The sequence below is a fragment of the Pinus tabuliformis genome, chromosome J (assembly GCF_031772625.1).
Source record: "Pinus tabuliformis cultivar Carrire ecotype Pingquan chromosome J, CPIR1, whole genome shotgun sequence".
Lineage (NCBI taxonomy): Eukaryota > Viridiplantae > Streptophyta > Pinopsida > Pinales > Pinaceae > Pinus > Pinus tabuliformis.
This window is the reverse complement of record NC_142295.1, coordinates 786,342,055-786,360,809: the sequence shown is the minus strand read 5'-3', so window position 1 is coordinate 786,360,809 and position 18,755 is coordinate 786,342,055.

Below are 18,755 nucleotides of genomic sequence, written 5' to 3'. Positions count from 1 at the left end.
TATGTATTGTTATAATATATAAATTAGATTGTGTTTATGATATAAACACACACACACACACACACACATATATATCTGTGTGTGTGTGTGTGTGTGTGTGTGTTTATATATGATATTTTTGATGTGGGAGTTGTGATGGTAAATATATTCATGTCAACAAATGACTGGCGAGATTGGTAGTGCCTACACTTGTAAGGAAGTGATTGAGAGGGGCGAGGGGATTTTGTTTGAGCTTATACACCACTAGGTGCTTGTCAAGTTTGGAAATCGAGCAGTGCGAGTGATTGAAGACAAATTTAAAGATCGTGTGGAGGGTATACACCATTGGGTGCTTGCGAGGTTTGGAAATTGATCCAGAGCGTGTGAGTGGAATGCACAAAATGGGAAATTGCATCGATTTGTGTGAGCATTGTTGGGTGCTAGTTGAGCATGGTGAACCACTTAGTATGTGGGATCAAAGAAGCAAAGAGAAATTCATAGATAAGTGTTATCTACTTCATTCAATGAATTCCTAATTGAAGTAATGATTTAGTTTAATTTAAAGTTTTTATTTATAATGAGTTAAAATTATGGATTAATATGATTTTATTATTTGAAAGAAATCAAATTACATGACTAACATCATGAATAAATTTGTTGTTATAGGTAGGATTTAAGTTTTTTTGGAATTTTCTTTATGATGAGTCTCATAAATCTATGTACCTTTGATGTAGGAAGGACATTGGATTTCTTGGCTTGGGTGAATGAAACTAGCTAAAAAGTTAAACAATGGCAACTTGAAGATAGAAAAGTACGTAGCAACTAACAGGGCCATTGTGGCGACACTAGAACAAAGTATTGATCAATAATTTCCTTGAAGAATACAATGACGTATATGAATATGTTGAGGTGGGGAAATTCCTTAGTTATGGAACTATTCCGATGTGAGGAAACCTTGCCAAGGGAAGGGGGTGTCTATACTTGAAAGGTGAGTTGCTACAAAAAAAGAGGAACCAGATCACCTGAGGGGCTGGGAAGAAAAGATGCGGATACTAGAACTTGAAAATAAATGTGTTTCAAATATTCATGGGAATGCTGATTAGAATCAAAGGTACATTGGGTGTGTCCGAGTAAGCAATGCGTTGATATTATTCATTGAAGGAGAACTAAGTGTGGTGGAATGCAACATTGGACATGGGAAGTAGATAACACTTTGGAAAGAAATTCATCAAGGCTAGATTAGGTGCATTAAAAGCACTATGAAATTTAAAGGGTCACTAAGAAAATGGTTGATTTAATTAAGTGTTATACTCATTGAGTTATTGGGTAAGCAATTGTGAATATAGTTATAGATGTAAAAATATATGTGTATATAAATCTCACTGATGAAATTTTGTGTTTTTGACACATGCACCAAGGATAGAGTTCCTTTAAGGGGGTGGTGTATGTAACATCCATTTTAGTGACCCCTGTTTTGTAAACATGATTGAAAACTATGTGAAGCTAGTAAGAGTGATCATGACTAGCTGGAAATATTTTGTAAATATAAAAATATGAATAAATTTGATTTGTTGGCCTAAGGGAGAGGGATGATGGATCCACGTTATTAGGTGAGTGGAGTGCTATGGGAAGGCCTAGTAGGACACCACACCACCGGATAGTTAGAGACGAAAATGATGGGAAGATGATGAGTCATCACTCTGATTCATGATCTTGATTCCATGATGGGGAAAGAAAAGAGGATTCGAAAATCATGACACATAAAGAGATAAAGATAGAGAGAGGGGGGGCCATTCAGGAGAATAAATCTTGGGAGAAGAATCACACACCAAAGAGAGAAGGAGAATGTGAGGAGAAGCATAGCATTAGGAGCATAAGTACAAGCTAAAGAACTATTCCATTCAATGTTGTTGAGGGCATGTCCCTAGAATTGATGCATGGGAGTACTTGGACTGTGGTGTCCAAGATGGAAAGTTTAGTGGGAGGATTACTAGAGAAATTGGGTGAAGGGTGATTTCCAAAAGGGATGATAAACCACCTACAGAGAAATACCATACTCGTGTAAAGCTGAGAAAGACCCCAGCTGAATGTAAGTATGAATCATTGAGAGAACACTCCCCTGTACCATGGATCTAGCTTGTGGGTGAACAACTACAAGAAGTATTTGGCTGCAGTTTTCCTGTGGTTGGGTGAAAGTTAAATTCCCTTCCTCAATTGCTAATTTTTCAGAGATAAGTTGCTCCTTCATGATCCTTATATGTATTGTTGCACTTAAATTACGAATCATATTATTATGTGGAAAATTATATGTGAGAACTATGGTTGATGGTGGGGTACTCATACTTTTTTTTTGTAATGATATGTGTTTTATGAATCTGCTTGTATGCTCAAAATGTGTTCAAAATATTGATGTGTTTCAGTTAATTGCATGACTCTTAAGGTGTGGGTAGGACTCAATGAATTGTTATGAGTGGGTTAAAATTGATTATGACACTTGTTGGGCCACTAAATTAGCATTATTATTACCATTTCGTGAAATCTATTTCATCCATTTCTACCGTTATTTTATCCCGTTATTTATCATAATTTATCACAATTTATCATATAATTCCATTTCATAATTATTTATGCTCTTGCGGATAAATAATACTTGTTCTCCTTTATTTTTAATAAATTGAAGATTATTATGGATGATTTTTCCAATGATGGTTTATTAATGGGTTTTTTGTAACATCACTCATGATTTTAGCCTTCAAGATCTCTTCTAGATTGCAAATTTGATCTTCAACTCATAGTCAAATATTCCAATTCAGAAATTCATTGGGATAAAAAGTGAAAATTGTGTGTTGGATATTTCGAGAAAATGAAGACGAGTCTTGAAAATCCAAGAGGTTTTGTGTAAAACAGAGCAATTTAGTTTCTTAATGAGCAATTTTCCAAAATTCAATATAGATTGAGAGAAACACAAGGTTCTCTGAAGGATATTTTCCTAGATTTGTTATTGTGACCATTTTCCAATTTTCCTTAATTGAAAAATCATATTCAACTTGCTCCAGCTGATTGATGATGGAAATATCTTCCAGATTTGATCTTACTGATTAAATCATTGTAATCAATCCAAAATTGTAATGGAAAATCATTTTGTTCAGTTTAGTTGTAATTATCCCTTTTCTCTTTGTATATTTAAATGAAGATAGAAATCAAAGAGGGGGATGGACAATTATTGAATTTGAGGTAGAGATTAGAGCTATATTGTATCTATTTCTAATTTTTCATGAAAGGATCTATCAATGGAATTTCATAATTGTTTACTTATAATTTGATCTGAATTACTTTTTAAGAAAAAACTGACTCTTGGGCAGTTGGGCCCACTACCTTTGACAAGGTGTTGCCTTTAACATATAAGTAGTTTAGTTGTGTGTTTGTTTCTTGGAATTTCAATTTTTGTTCCTTAAAGTAAATTTCCTTTTTTTTTTTAAGTAATATGTTACTTGCTGCATTTTCCATATTTGTTGTTTCCTACAATTTCTATATTTATATTAATTTACAGCTCTAGATTAGCATTTGAATAATGTTGGGTGGAATAGGTTTAATTTCCAATTCAGTGAGGTGTTGTTTAATTTAGTATTGATTCAATTCGTGTGATTAGCATAATTCTTTTTCTTGTCATGTACTCTTTTTTTTTTAATTTATTATTGTTATTCAAGTTTTACATCTTATTTCTTGTTGAATAAGCTAGATAGTGTAGAACACAATCACGTAAAACCAGTGTTAGTTGCTGGTAGTTGCTTGCATATATTTGATAGAGTGTCGTGAAATAAAGAGACATTCCTCATATTTATAATTAGTGTTCAAGTGATTAGTTATTTTTATTAAGCAATTAATTTCCCCAACAACCCTTAGAAGATATCTGTGATTGAAGGCATAAATAAATCTTGTTGTTAATGAGCCCTTTAGGCTCGTTATGAGATTCATTTAACCCTCATCATGTTTAAAGGATTGGGGCACACCTATATTATTTGTTTACCTTTACTGATGGTTGGTTATGAAAATAATGCTTATGTTGTATTAAGTGTTGGTTGTGAGAGAGTTGTCCATCTCTATCTAATGCTTTGCAATGGTTATGAAGTGTTTTGTCTCACTTGTGAGGGGATAGATATGATTGAATGCTAATTTTCCCTTAATGATAAGTTGTTTGTTTATTTATATCATTTTACTATATGATCATGCATGCAAATTGATATTCAAGGCCTTTATGAATCAATATGATGCTATTGTAGTTGGATCTACAGAGCACAATACCCATTTATTTGGTTGATTGTAATGCATGAGTGTAAAGCTAAATCCATGTCTTATGAATGTTCCTAACTATTGGTATTTTATTTTTGAAAGCATCTTGATTGCATGGAGGAATTAATTTCATTAGTTACATATGTTTTTTGGTGAAACTGAGTTCACTAGAGAAACTTGATTACATCTATGATAGAGTTGTAGAGGACTTAGAACATATCCCAAGTTAATAGGGCATTGCAGATCCGTGACAGTGGTTTTGGGTTGATTTGGAAAGGTTCAGGAATTTGAACCCATTTACATTTGTAATTGTAATGAATGGTCTAAATGTATAAGGGGCTCAAATGGCCGAAGTGGCCCAAAAGGCTCAGATGTGGGCCCAGGACCAAATTACTTCAGTAGTTTGGGGCCAAATGGGTTAACACATGGCAAGGGAGCTTGAGAAGCTTGAATTTCCAAGGGGCCCGAATGGCATGAACGACCAAGGGCCTGAAAGGTTTGAATGGCCTACAATGGTCCTAGGATTAAACTACTTCAGTGGTTCAAGGGTTCAGGATGATTTTCTCTATAATCTCAGTGATTGGTCTGAATGAACAAAGGTGGAACCAAGCCTAAATTACTTCAATAATTGGGGAATTTGGGATTCGACATTTAGGTGTGAAACAAATGTTTAATACACCTAAAGTGTCGAAGGCTTGAACACTGGGTGGGTCCCAATGGAGTTCAAGGTCCAAGCTTGTTTAGGGTTTGGTGGGGGTTTGACAAGTGTTTCTCTGTTCGGGGCTGAAGACCCAAATTTTATTATAACATAGGCTTGTCATTGAACATGATAAGGGTTAGTCATGGGGGGAACCTAGGACAAAGCCTATGTGGCTCAATGATGTGGAAGTGAGATGACATGGCATGTGAAGGGCATGCCATGTGGCAAATACCGATGGCCATGTTGCAGAGTGAAATTGTCCAAAATGAGTGACATGTGGCACCCTTGGGGATGACCATGTGGGTAATGTGGCATCAATAAGAGGTCATCTCGAGCTTACATTAGCATGACATTAGAATGATGTCACCTTGGGATGAAATAATCTCATACCTCAGGGAGAAAGCAAGGTGCGCCTTGGGAAAGGCCAAGGATGGTGAACAATGAGAGACAAAAATAACTCCATCATTATATGGGAAATATTCATGTCTCGAACCTTGGGACTTAGATAATGTGGGGTTACTCGTTGTGATATGGCAAGAGAGGCCAAGTTTGATGGGAGCTAAGAAATGAATTTCTCTTGTCCTTTAATGTCGAGTCAAGTTTGTCTCGCCCCAAGACTCTTTGTGAAATACATAGCAGGGTCATCTAATGGAGCCTATGCAAAGGGGTAAGGTGGCAGCTACCACATGGGCTCAATAAACGACATGCAGTATACTTGTTGGCTTAATAGGGTGACATGGACGACCAAGGTGAGGTGGGTTACCACATGGGCCCCACGTGGGAGGCCATGTCGGTGCCACATGGTAGGGTTAGAAAGGGGCCCAAACATTATATACTCATAACTTTTGACCTGTAAGTTAGATTGAGGCAAAATTTATATTGTTGAAAATCCCTCAACAATTTGTATGTGATAGTAACATTAGTTTTTAAGGAAGTTGGAAATTGAGAAATTGTGTAACTCCATTTCCATAGCGAGACCTTGGAGATTGGGTTTGCTTGATGTAACACCTTCCACTACCCCATAATAACTCAAGGAGGTGGGAGGGTGTATTACACTTCCATAGGGTGTATCTCCAAAGTTATAGCGAACCAAAATTTGAAATTTTTAGAAAATGTAATTTGAGATATCTTCTCAGTATTATTAATCTTTCATGATATTCCTTCTCTGAAAAAAAAAAAATATAGCGATAATTTCATGATGGCACATTTGAATAGAAAAACCCCAAGTTCATATGATTTTATACCAAATGTTATTAACCATGCACCTAAAAAATGATAAGAAGCCAATAATTACATTCTGGTTCAAGTGGGAAACCTCCTTTTACAATGAGTACAATGTATGCGACAAGATATTATTATCTTAAGACTAAAGCTCCTTGATATATTCATATGATACAAGGGTTCCAATTATAGTGAAAGGGTATAATGAAAGGTTCTTTCCTACATAACAATATAACAATAGAAATGTAATAACTCAATATCTAGGGCTTAATAATGGATTTTGGGTTAACATGATGTTTGTCTAGGAATTAATAGTTTCATCATCATAACACATGTCAATAAGATAGGTCATTTTTTAATCAAAATTCCCTCAAACAGTATGATCCAATAAGTCAAACTATCAATCAAACTATTCAAAAAATAAGAGGGTACTACAAAAGGTCCCCTTAGAAAAATAAAGAATAGACTTATTCCTATAACCTCAAGATTTAGAATTTCAACTTATCTTATGTCAAAGTAAGATATTCCTAAAGTGTCTGTCTATGGCATCAAGGTAGTTTACATATGCAGAAAGTTTTTCCTTTCATGAAAAGAAAAGGTGAAAAAATCATTATCGTTGATGCAGGTTGAAAATGTAATCAAGAAATTACATCTTTCTCAAATGAAAGGTAAATTCCAATATATTCCCATATTGTTTTCTAAGCCATGGTTGATTACTTTTATGAATACTTGTTGAAGGTATTGATACAAGGTAACAAAATAGATGTCGTGAAGCACTAAAAGTAGAAATATTGTATGTGTGTGTGTGTGTGTGTGTGGAAGAGAGCACCTACATTAGCTTTAAATTATCAATCATTTGATAAGATATCTATAAATGCCTAGGAAACCATTAAAAACACAATGATATTATTCTATTGACAAATAACTAACAATCCCAAGGTATAAAGGCTTGCACACTTTGGAACAATGATGCAAGTCACAATATATCGCTTCCATCCATTTCGCTTAAGTGAAACACTTGGTAGTTATTGCTAGTTTATAGTTGTGTGCCAAATGTTTTAAGGTTTCAATAATTTTTCACATTGATTTTAATGTGCCAAAAGTATTTATACTCTCTTCCTAAACTTATTTTTTAAAATCCCATCTATACCCAATACTTGTAGTACTTGCATGATTGCTTTCACAAGGATGATCACTGCTTTATATGATAGTGCCATATTTCATTATGGATTTCTTCAATATAAAAATAATACTTCAATGAATGTAATATCCTTTTGATGGTATCCCTTGAGGGGAAATGAAATTGGCGATGCCCATGAAAATGAAGTGTTATGCATGAGGAGGTTTGAGGTTCAAATCCCAATGATTCACTTATGCATGTGGAAGGGACATACTTAAGCACCTAGAAGTTATAGTAGTGGTGGTTGGAATTGTGCCTATGTCACATGACTATAGGACCAGTCTAGTTTCCAATTCCTCCAGATAAAAAAAAAAATATAAAATATAAAATTCTTTTGATGGTTTCTTTGCTTCTTCTGCATTCTATGTTCCCCTTTCCAATTACATAGGGGAATTCCTTTATCTTAATGTCACTATTTTGGAATATCTTAACAACTTTGAATAAGCTATGTTGACATACACATCTAATAATTCCTTGGTAACTAATGGATACAATGGCCTCAATGAGACAAAGGTCTTGGTTATAATCATTGGATATAAAAATATTAAATGGCATGACATAGTCCATTAAATACACCTTGTCATCCATGCAAAAAGGCCTTTTTAACTTCTTCTTTTTTTGTTGTTGTCACCTATAGCCTACATATGTGCACATACCATATGAAAATGGAGAATATGCCACTCTTTTTTTTGTATTACACATCAACAATGATTTATAATTCAAACTTGGTCATTTCAAATTGAAAATATCTTTTAAAGCTTTTTATACATTTATGTAATCTATCTAAAATAGTTTTTAATTCTTTTTAAATAAGTAGAAGTATATGTAACCGTGCTTTAGATAATAATTGAAGAGTCCTCTAAAAATCAAAGCATATCCACACTAGGGTAAATGGATCTTCTTGAAATTTCTATGTATTCATGGAGATTGTTGTCCAAAATATATGTTTCATTTTATATATATGGAAGAGAAATTATCTTAACTCTTAGCTAATGATCAATAAATCAAATTCTTATGATCCTTAATTACTCATAAGGAATAAGTGCAAATGACCTTGGTTTATTATCAAACAACTCCCCCATTATACTATGAAAATAAATTAAAAATTCTATTAAAACCAAAAAAATTATCCTCCTTACTCTTTTACCACTAGTTCTATTCCTAATAATACTCGAGTAATCAATTCCAAATCATCCACTAGAAATAAGGAGAATATATCTTTCAGTTATCACAAAAATATTGATCATCGAAATGAGCATCACACATGGCAATTCATTCGAAAATTCCTATTTGTTTCTAAATAATTAGAAGTGGACATCAAAACCCCTAATTCCACTCATCCTTGGGTTATATTCACATGGAAATATTATTTTGTTAATAAAAAATAGGCCTTTTTGCACAACATTGTCACATAAAGCATACTAATTGATATATGGTCTTGGAAAATGGAAATGATTAAAGGAATCTTGTGTCATAACATTTGGTGGAAAATTTTCAACTTCCAAAGATGTATGTTTTCAAGTTATGTAATATTATATGGTTTAAGGATATACAAAACCGATTTTGGTATTGAATCTTTCTAGGAAACAATTGATGTGATTCCATGCCACCTAATTATTTTGATATGATCATTTTTATGTTTTCAAGTTATGTAATATTATATGGTTTAAGGATATACAAAACCGATTTTGATATTGAATCTTTCTATGAAACAATTGATGTGATTCCATGCCACCTAATTATTTTGATATGATCATTTTCATAGAATTAGGAAGATAGTGAGGGAAGGGAAAGAGTGTCATCATCGTTCGTCATATAACTTAACTTAATTCGTCACATAACATCTGGTACAACCATTAAATGATAAACACCTAAATCGTAAATTAGTGATTTTTGAGAATGAAGAACACCTTGAATATAATGGCTAGAATGTTGTTACACCAAACATGAATTCAACGTGACTTCATAATGGATGGGGACCTTCCATGAATGATAAGGGTAATCCTCTCTCAATGTGGGTTTGATTCCATTGGAAATTTAATTAAAAATTCTTAATGTATTTTTTGAAATTTTTTGGATTTAATTAAAAAAAATTAAGTTTTTTTGTCAAACCTTTTTGATGTCTTAATAACAAATTTTGTGAGGAGGCTCAATTAGTTTGTTTTATGGTAGACACTCAATTTAAATGTTGTATGCTCAAGTGGAAATATATTATTATTAAATGATATCATGATATTTTTGTAGTTTTTATGTGGTTGCTTCTTCAAATTTGTGGATGGATATCCTAGTAAAATTGATGCCATACATTGGTGGATTTCACTAATGGAGATTTAAATTAGGAACCTGTTAACATAAAACTAGCCAAATGCATTCATAATATTGGTGTAGCAAATTGAGCTAACCCAAAGGAATAATTTTTTATATTTGTTGTTAAGGCACCCAGTTTATTATAGAGCTAGTATAGCCTTTTTCTTATGCCTTGAAGGTTGCCAAATAGCAAGGCTTTCTAATTATTTTGTTGTATATGCTCCATGATATACTGGAAAACAACTTTTGAGATGGATATAAATGTAAACCTTTCTAGTTCTTGAAATTCATTCCCTTGTTTCCTATCTTGTAGATAAATAAACATGGTCAAATCACTCTCTAAAAATTTAAAAATTTGTGTTTCAAGTTGTATTATTATTTATTACAAGCTCAAAGGTAAGCTGTCTGACATACTCAACCATTTATATGACAATTGCAATGTCACATACCTATTTGTCTCAATGACTTACAAAGGTTACAAGGTGTTGTCGATCCTAGAGATAGTCTCTGGATTGCAAGGAGACCAGTGCATAGGACATCTGAATCTGGTGCATCTCTAATTATTCTTCGAAGGTTTTAGAGCACCATTTGTGATGTTTCTTACCATTTGAATTTAGTTGGTTCAAATAAATTCAGAAAGACACAATCCATGAGTTCTTTATACATAAGAGGTACTCAGTGATATAACATATCAATCAACAGTGGCCAAAATCATCCAAGGACTTAAAACTCATTTCCTTTAATATGAATATGATAACAAAGGGAATAAAATAAGAAACCCATCATATAGAGCTCGAGATATCAAGTATTCTACACATAGATGGATTTAAAAAGAAATGACAACTATCGAATAATGGTGGATGCGAAGATTCACGGAGCGCATTTAAATATCTACCTTCCACAATTCATACATGCATTCTTCATCAACATCTTAATTCAATTGAACCTTATTAAGAGAGGAAACATATCTAGCAGCTACTTAATGTAGAATCTCAGAATAACATGAACATTTATGAAATTACAAAAGAGAGGAGACATACTATAATTCCATAATGAAGGAATCACCATTGATATCCATTAATATTCTGAGTAACATATACATCAAAAGAACCAGAATGTTGCCAAAACAATAGAGTTTCTTTCCAAAATCATGAACCTTTCTTTCTTTATCAAACGTTGACCATATAGGCCTCTTTGGATAGAGATAGTTCGATAGAGAGATATTCCTTCTTGATTTGGTTCATTATGCCAAAACAATACTCAAAATTCGAGTGTGTGCAAATACACAACTGTTTTAACCATAATGTATTGATATAACAAAATAAAGTAAAAACCCATAAGTAAAAATAACAGTAAAGTAAAGGAAATGCCAAGGCAGGCACGATATGGATGTAGCGTTGAATGATGGAGAGATAGATGACTATTGTAAACAATTTGCAGATTTCATGCAGGCCCAATTGCATAGGAAATATGATCTTTGTTCCTCTAGGAAAAGGTTAAGAGAACAAGACCAGCATGAAAGTGCTTCTCCCCAAGAGACCCATAGATCTTCTGACAAGGGAAAAGGACCCTTAGATCCAAATGTGTTAAAGAAGAAGGACTCCTTAAATCAAGATTTACACAAGCCTGAAGAGCCTAAAGAGGAGAAGCTACCCATCACTTCAAAAAATACCTGTGAAAAAGAAAGAGAACCAACAAAATCTGGGAGTATGGAGAAGGGTCCAATTGTCTTCAATATTCAAAAGTAACTTGAAAAGGTCAAAATACTGGTTCCTTTAACTAAACTCTTGAAGCGTCCCACTTATAAAGCCCAAGTCTCCCAGTTTATGCTTCCATCCACTTCGGCACCATCCCATGACTATTTTCAAAAAGAAAGGCCTATGGTTGTTTTTGGACCTCATATCGAAGAGCAAGATCCCTCTACTGCACCCTTCTATGTTCCTCTTATAATACATGACCTCTTGCTTCACAACTGTATGCTAGAATGAGGAGCCTCACATAATCTTATGCCATTAATTGTAATGGAGCAGCTCGACTTGCAAATAACTAGACCTTATAAGGATCTTACTCTTTCAATTCTAAGAGAGTAAAATGCTTGGGAATGATAAAGGACCTAGTAGTGAACTTGGCTCAGATCCCAGTTAAGAGCGTAGTAATGGACATCATGGTAGCAGATATCCCTGCAAGATTTTGCATGCTCTTGTGCAGGTATCGGGGTTCTAAAATTTGAGGTTCCATCAAGTTAGATCTAACTTATGCCACCATCCCTACCTTTGGAGGGGAAGAAAGAAGATTGTATAGAGAGTCAAGGTTCATAAAAATAGTTACCAAAGCTAAGGGCTCAAAGAATTCTCGTGTGTATGGGAAAGAGAGTGACCTTTCTTGTCTGTTGTTAGAAGAAGATGACATCATCTTAGAAGAAACTCAGGTACACCCAACAGTCCAATTAGATGATCAACACAAAGCCAAAGACAAAGTATGGAAGTTATACTTTGATGGGGCTAATTCTAGAGAAGGTAATGGAGCAGGGGTGTTGTTAGTATCCCCAGAGGGTAGCTTGATCCCTCTTTCATTTAAACTAGAATTTGAGGCAACAAATAATGTGGCAGAATACGAAGCATTACTACTTGGTCTGCAAACAACAAGGAATATGAATATTGAATGTTTGACGGTATTTGGAGACTCTGAGCTAGTGGTAAAGCAAATAAAGAATCAATGTCAGACTAAACATCCCAGACTAAGGGCCTATAGAAATGAGGTGTGGGACTTGATGGACAACTTCTTCTTGGCATTCAATGTCCAATTCTTACCCAGGGAAGGGAATCGAATGGCTGACTCCCTTGCTATAGCTACCAGCAACTTTAAGCCTCCCTAAAATCCACTCCTCAGGTATGAAGTTGAAGTTAGATACAAACCCTCTATACCTGATAACGTGAAGTATTGGCAGGTATTCAAGGATGATGAGAAAATCAAATGCTTTATAGAAGTCATTGGAGAATTTTCAAATTCAACTATTGACCAAGAAGAGGAAAAAATGACAGAAGAAAAGACAATTGCATGGGAAGAAACTATTGCAGGACACAGAGTCTTGCAACTGAAGGGGAACACTATCCCTCGTGGCCTAGTCCCACTGGAAAGGCTATTCAATAAAAATGATGTAGCCTCAAAGCTGACAAAACAAGGAATAGATGAACAGGTGGAAGACTGCAATATTGGCTCGGAGGATGAACCCCAGATGATCAGATTGTCAAAAGGGATCCCCTTGCAATACAAACAAAGGTATTTAAATCTCTTTAAAGTTTATAAAGATGTTTTTTCTTGGTCGTATGATGATTTGAAGACATTTGATACTAACATTATTCAACATAAGATTCCTCTAAAAAGTGGAATGAAACCTTGTAAGCAAAAGCTTCGGCAGATCAATCCTCTCCTGCTCCCATCTATTGAGAAGGAAGTGAGGAAACTTCTACAAGCAAAAATCATAGTGCCTCTGAGATATTCTAAGTGGGTGGCAAACTTAGTTTCAGTCAGGAAAAATAATGGAGAAATAAGGTTGTGTGTGGATTTTTGGAACCTTAATAGAGCCTCATTAAAAGATAACTACCCACTACCTAAGATGGACTACATATTACAAAAGGTGGTTGGCTCAACCCGGATGTCCATGATGGATGGTTTTTCAGGATACAACCAGGTAGCAATACACCCAGATGACCCAAAAAAACTTCCTTCACCATGCCTTGGGGAACCTTCATGTATGCCTGTATGCCATTTGACCTTATAATGTTGGAGTGACTTTAAAAAGGGCCATGTATATAGTATTTGTGGGAGAACAAGATAGATTTGTAGTGGTCTATTTAGATGACATCATAGTCTTCTCCAAGACTGATGAGGAACATATCTTTCACCTAAAACTCACCTTCGAAAAATGCAGGAGATATGGATTATCTCTAAATCCAAAGAAGTCTTAGTTTGATCTAAGCGAAGGAAAACTGTTGGGACATATAGTGAAAATGAGGGAGTAAAAATTGATTTTAAGTGAGTGGAGGCTATTAGTCACATTCCCTTTCCTAAGAACAAGAAAGATATTCAAGTGTTTTTTGGAAGGATCAACTTTCTAGGAAGGTTCATACCTAACTATGCTGAAATAGTGAAATGTATCACTGACATGTTGAAAAATGAGAATGAGGTAAAATGGAGCCCAACTTCTTGGGAATCCTTTGCTAGAATCAAAGAAGCATTTGCAAAAGCACCTGTGTTAGTCAACCCTAATTATTTAACACCTTTTTATATCTTTTCTTTTTCTTCCCCTCATACTATCGTTGTTGTGCTGTTACAAAAGAATAAGGAAGGTTATGAACAACCAATAGCCTTTTTCAGTCAAGTATTGAGAGACATTGAACTGAAGTACAAAATTTTGGAGAAACATGCTTATGCTCTAGTCAAGGCATTGAAGGCATTCAGAGTCTATGTCTTGCAGTCTGACATTATAGCATATGTTCCAACAACAACAATCAAAGAAATTTTGGTACAAGGAGACGAGGGAAAAAGAGGAAGGTGGATCGCTAAGATTTAGGAATATGACTTAGACATCAAGCCTACAAATCTTATCAAAGGGCAGGGATTAGCCAAAATCCTATCAGAATCCAACTGCCAGGCACTCGGGATTAATTTATTGACAGAAAAGGATGAAGCAAAAATGCAGCAGTTGAACATCAAAACTTCAATTCAAAATATTCATGTCAAATATGAAACGTCGGCCTGGTATAAGAACATTATCCATTATCTGTTGTTTCTAAGGTGCCCCTTAAAAATGGACAAATCCAAGTACCAACACTAAGACTACAAGCTCAAAAATTTGTCATATCTAATGGTAAGATCTATTGGAAAGATCCCGTTGGGATTCTTTTGTTGTGCTTGGTGGAGGCTGAAATTCAAGAGATAATGGAAGAGTTCCATAATGGAGTTTGTGGGGGACATTATAGCTGGAAAACCACTGCTCACAAGATACTAAATGTGGTTTTTTATTGGCCCACACTCTTTGGAGAGGTTCACTCTCAGGTCCGAGCTTGTTAGAAATGTCAGATCTTTGTTGAAAAGTAGAAGCTAGCTCCCCTCCCTTTGATCCCTGTGTGTATTGAAGATCCTTTCAGGGAATGGGGACTAACTTTCATAGGAGAGACACATCCTCCTTCTAGTGGTCAACATAAGTGGTTACTCACAACCACTGACTACTTTACAAAATGGGTGGAGGCTATCCCAACCTAAAATGCAACTAACTCGATGGTTATAAAATTTCTAGAAGAAAATATCCTGTCCAGATTTGGCTGCCCTATGAAGATTGTAACAAATAATGCTCAGGTTTTTAAGTCAGCCAAATTCATCAGCTTTTGTCAAAATTTTAATATTACAGTTGGTCATTCTACTACATATTACCCCCAGGGAAATGGGCTAGCTGAGTCCTCCAATAAGACTGTGGTGAGGATATTGAAGAAAACGATTGTAGAGAATCAAAGAAATTGGGACTCTCAGCTAAAATTCGCTTTATGGGCTAATAGGGTCACTCCTAAGTGATCCACAGGAAAATCACCTTTTGAATTAGTCTATGGAAAAGAAACAATATTCCCAATACAACTAGCAATGCCAGTCATGAGAATACTGCAAGATGCAGAAGAGGAACCAAATGCTTTAACCCAAAGGATAAACCAGCTAGTGGAACTTCACGAAAGTAGAGAACAAGTTAGCCAAAAATTGGTTAATTATCAGCAGAAAATGAAATCTCTGTTTGACAAGAAGGCAAGGGACAGACCACTTCAACTTGGCAATTTAGTTTTGAGGTGGGATGTTCGAAGGGAAGAAAAGGGTAAACACGGGAAGTTCAATCCATTGTGCTTTGGCCCCTTCAAAATATCTGAAACAAAAGGAAATAATACTTATAATGCTGGAAAATCTAGAAGAGAATCACAGGAACTACCAGTAAATGGGTAGTTCCTCAAACTCTATTTCCAGCACTAAAGGTACTTTTTCCCCAATTCATTGTAAATACCGGTGTGATGTATGTAAATATTTTATAATGTTCCAAGTTATTGTTGCTTTGTTTTCCTAAAGTTTTTGTTTCAAGACTCCATGCCCAAGGAGAAAATGTCAAGTTGTAGGTTCTCGGTGCATTGATGTCAATACCCCATCCCCAGTTGGAGCCAATGTTATATTTGGACCTAATAAACTTTTCCAAAGATTGCAAAGAGTGTGGTGACCATCGAAAATAAAAGGAAATAAGCACATTCGAAAGGATTTTGAAGACTTACCTCTCTCAGCGCTAATCCATTGCCCAATGAACCAAAGGTTTGAGTTTAAATAAGGTGCAATATAAACAAGAGGCTCAATAAATGTCTTTTAAGAACATAGTAAATGGTGTGTTGCTTTCACCCGGATTGGCATCCCTCAACACCCCTGGCGCTCTTAAAACCAACTTCGGCGGGTTAAATTGCATGAATATAAACTGAGTGAACAACGCCAATTTGAAAGGTAAAAGGATGAATTAAGGGTCCTGATTGGTTTTAGGGGCTAGCGAAGAGCTTGTTCCATCTGGTGTACTCCCTGCCGTAGCGTGGTGGGGCCAACGACCAATTTTTCTCCTCCCATTGGCTCCTCGTGATCTAAGGTCCAATAGCCTAAGGGTAAAGTAAAAACACACTGGCCCGCTCTCATCTCCAATCTCTATTTCCCAATCTATTGACCTACCCCCCACCGCCACGTATCCTCTGCTTCGATCCTTAAACCCATCACTTAGATGGTCATGCCCCTTTTACTATATAATAGCTTGTCGTCTAGATTTCTTCCCCCCGACAACTATTATACAGTCTTGGTGAAAATATTCCCCGTATGGTCACTTGCGCAAGATCTAGTGCTCTGCATCTCTAAAATGTATAAGTACCACTCCCCAATGTCACTTTCAGTTATTCCTACAGGCTCCAGGTAACCTGACACCCCAACCACCTGTATTTTTCTTTTATTCTCTCAATAAAATGAAGCATACTGTGCCTGCAACCGCAAAAACTCATGAGGCCAAATCCACTAGTGTCAAACCCTTGGTGGATGCAGAGAGTCAAATTGCAAACCCCACTTGTCCTTATTCGCTTTCCGACCTCCGTTGTGAACTGTTTGCTAACCATGTGAGGAAAGAAGACCCTTTTAGGGTTGTCAACTCTGGTCTCTATTTTCAAATTGTGCCTTATGTTCATCATTTCCCTGAATTCATATCTTGGCTGGCCACAACATACCAAGAGGATAAGAATTTCTTTGTTTTTACCTCAGGGACCAAAATCCTAGAAATAACTCCTACTTTGATCCAAAGGGCTCTAATTTTCCTTGTTTCTTCCACAATGTAGCCTTTCACTGATGTTGCCTTGGTTCGTCACTTCGTTACATTGCCCCCTGATTAACAACAATCCTTCCTGGATGAAATCCTTGTCCTTAGAATTAAATTCATTCCTCCAGAAGAGTGGTTCCCAATAACCCTCTTCCAAAAACCTATCGACCAATCTTGATTGAAATCGCCTGCTTAATGGGCGAAGATGACTCACAAACAATAAATAAATCCACCTTGGGGTTTCTACACAAGATGAAGCAACTAGATTTCTTACTTAACATCCAACTTTACCTATCTGCTGCCATATGCCTTCAGCTTTATTTATTCCCTCCTTATTTTTTTCACTATTCCCTTCTATTTTACTTGTTCATGTATACCCATGTTGAGGAATTCCAATGTCTGGATCTTCAATTGTTTTCTCCCAATAATAAACAAAATTTGGTCTTTGATTGGAATCCCTTAGTGAGAAAAAGGACTGGCTTGGGTAGGTATTCCTAATTCATCTTAACCTTCATGGCTATTGCTTACTATATTATTCATGGAACCCCGCCACCCAAAATCTTTCCACAACAAAAAGAGTTCCTCCAACTTAGAAAGGATGTTATGATAGGAGATTGGTACCTTTATGAGGACTACACAAAAATTTGGGTTTATGGTTGTGGAATTCATCCATACCGTTTTCCAGTATTCATACCTATGAGGATCTTCGCCCTTTACTCAGTGTAGACCTACTTCATTTTGTACCAACGAAAAAGGGTGTTGGCTTATTGGGGCCTAACCCAGGTTCGGAGTTAATTAATCAAACAAATCCTGGTACTACTGGCTCTTTCGGCAACAGTCTGTAGAGTGCGAACTAAGGTCTCGCCCAAAGTGGTATGGGAGGGTTCTAGAACCAGGTTTCCGCACCCTGGAGATGTATGATGAGTTCAACTGGTCCGCGGTTTGACCCCGTGTGCAGGTCGCTTCGTGCACTTTCCCATACTTCACAGCTTGATATACTGCCTTTGCGCAGCCCTACCGAGGGGTTGAACATCGCGCTCTGTGTTATTACCCAAGACCTCAATGGTATTCCAACGTTAGTTAATTACATTTACCTACTTGAGTGCTTAAGTATACTTAACAATATAAACCATTCATATAGGTGTGTGCAGTAAATAAATAGTATATTTGCAAATTATATCAATCCTTTATTAACCTAAGAACAGATACACAAAATTATAACAAAAATTCTCTTTATTAATTCCTTTTTCGGTTATAGACTTGACTTTGCCCTGCGCACTCAGCTGTAGGGGTCCGCACACTCAGTTGCGGGCTATTAGGCCTCTGCGCACTCAGCGGCAGAGCCTACTCCTACTCTATGACCTAAAGACACAATTTACACCTCGACTTAGCCCCTTAGACTTCTCATGCTCATCTTCTATTCTTAGTTAGTTATCTTTATACACTTAGAGTCTCGCTCTATTTATACAATCCCATGGTTCGGTAGGTCTATCCAACCGACATTACATTACAAAACTAAGGCGGACAACCCTGTGACTCTATCATAATTTCACACCTCGCGCCCATAATTCGCATAGCTTTACAATAGGATTCGGTCAAATCTTGGGCTTTGAGCCCCAAAACATGCCTTCGGGGGCATTCCATGCCCAACAGGCCCCCAACATAAACATTGTGACTTGCCCTCGAGTCACTTTGTTGGTGCGGCGATTTTG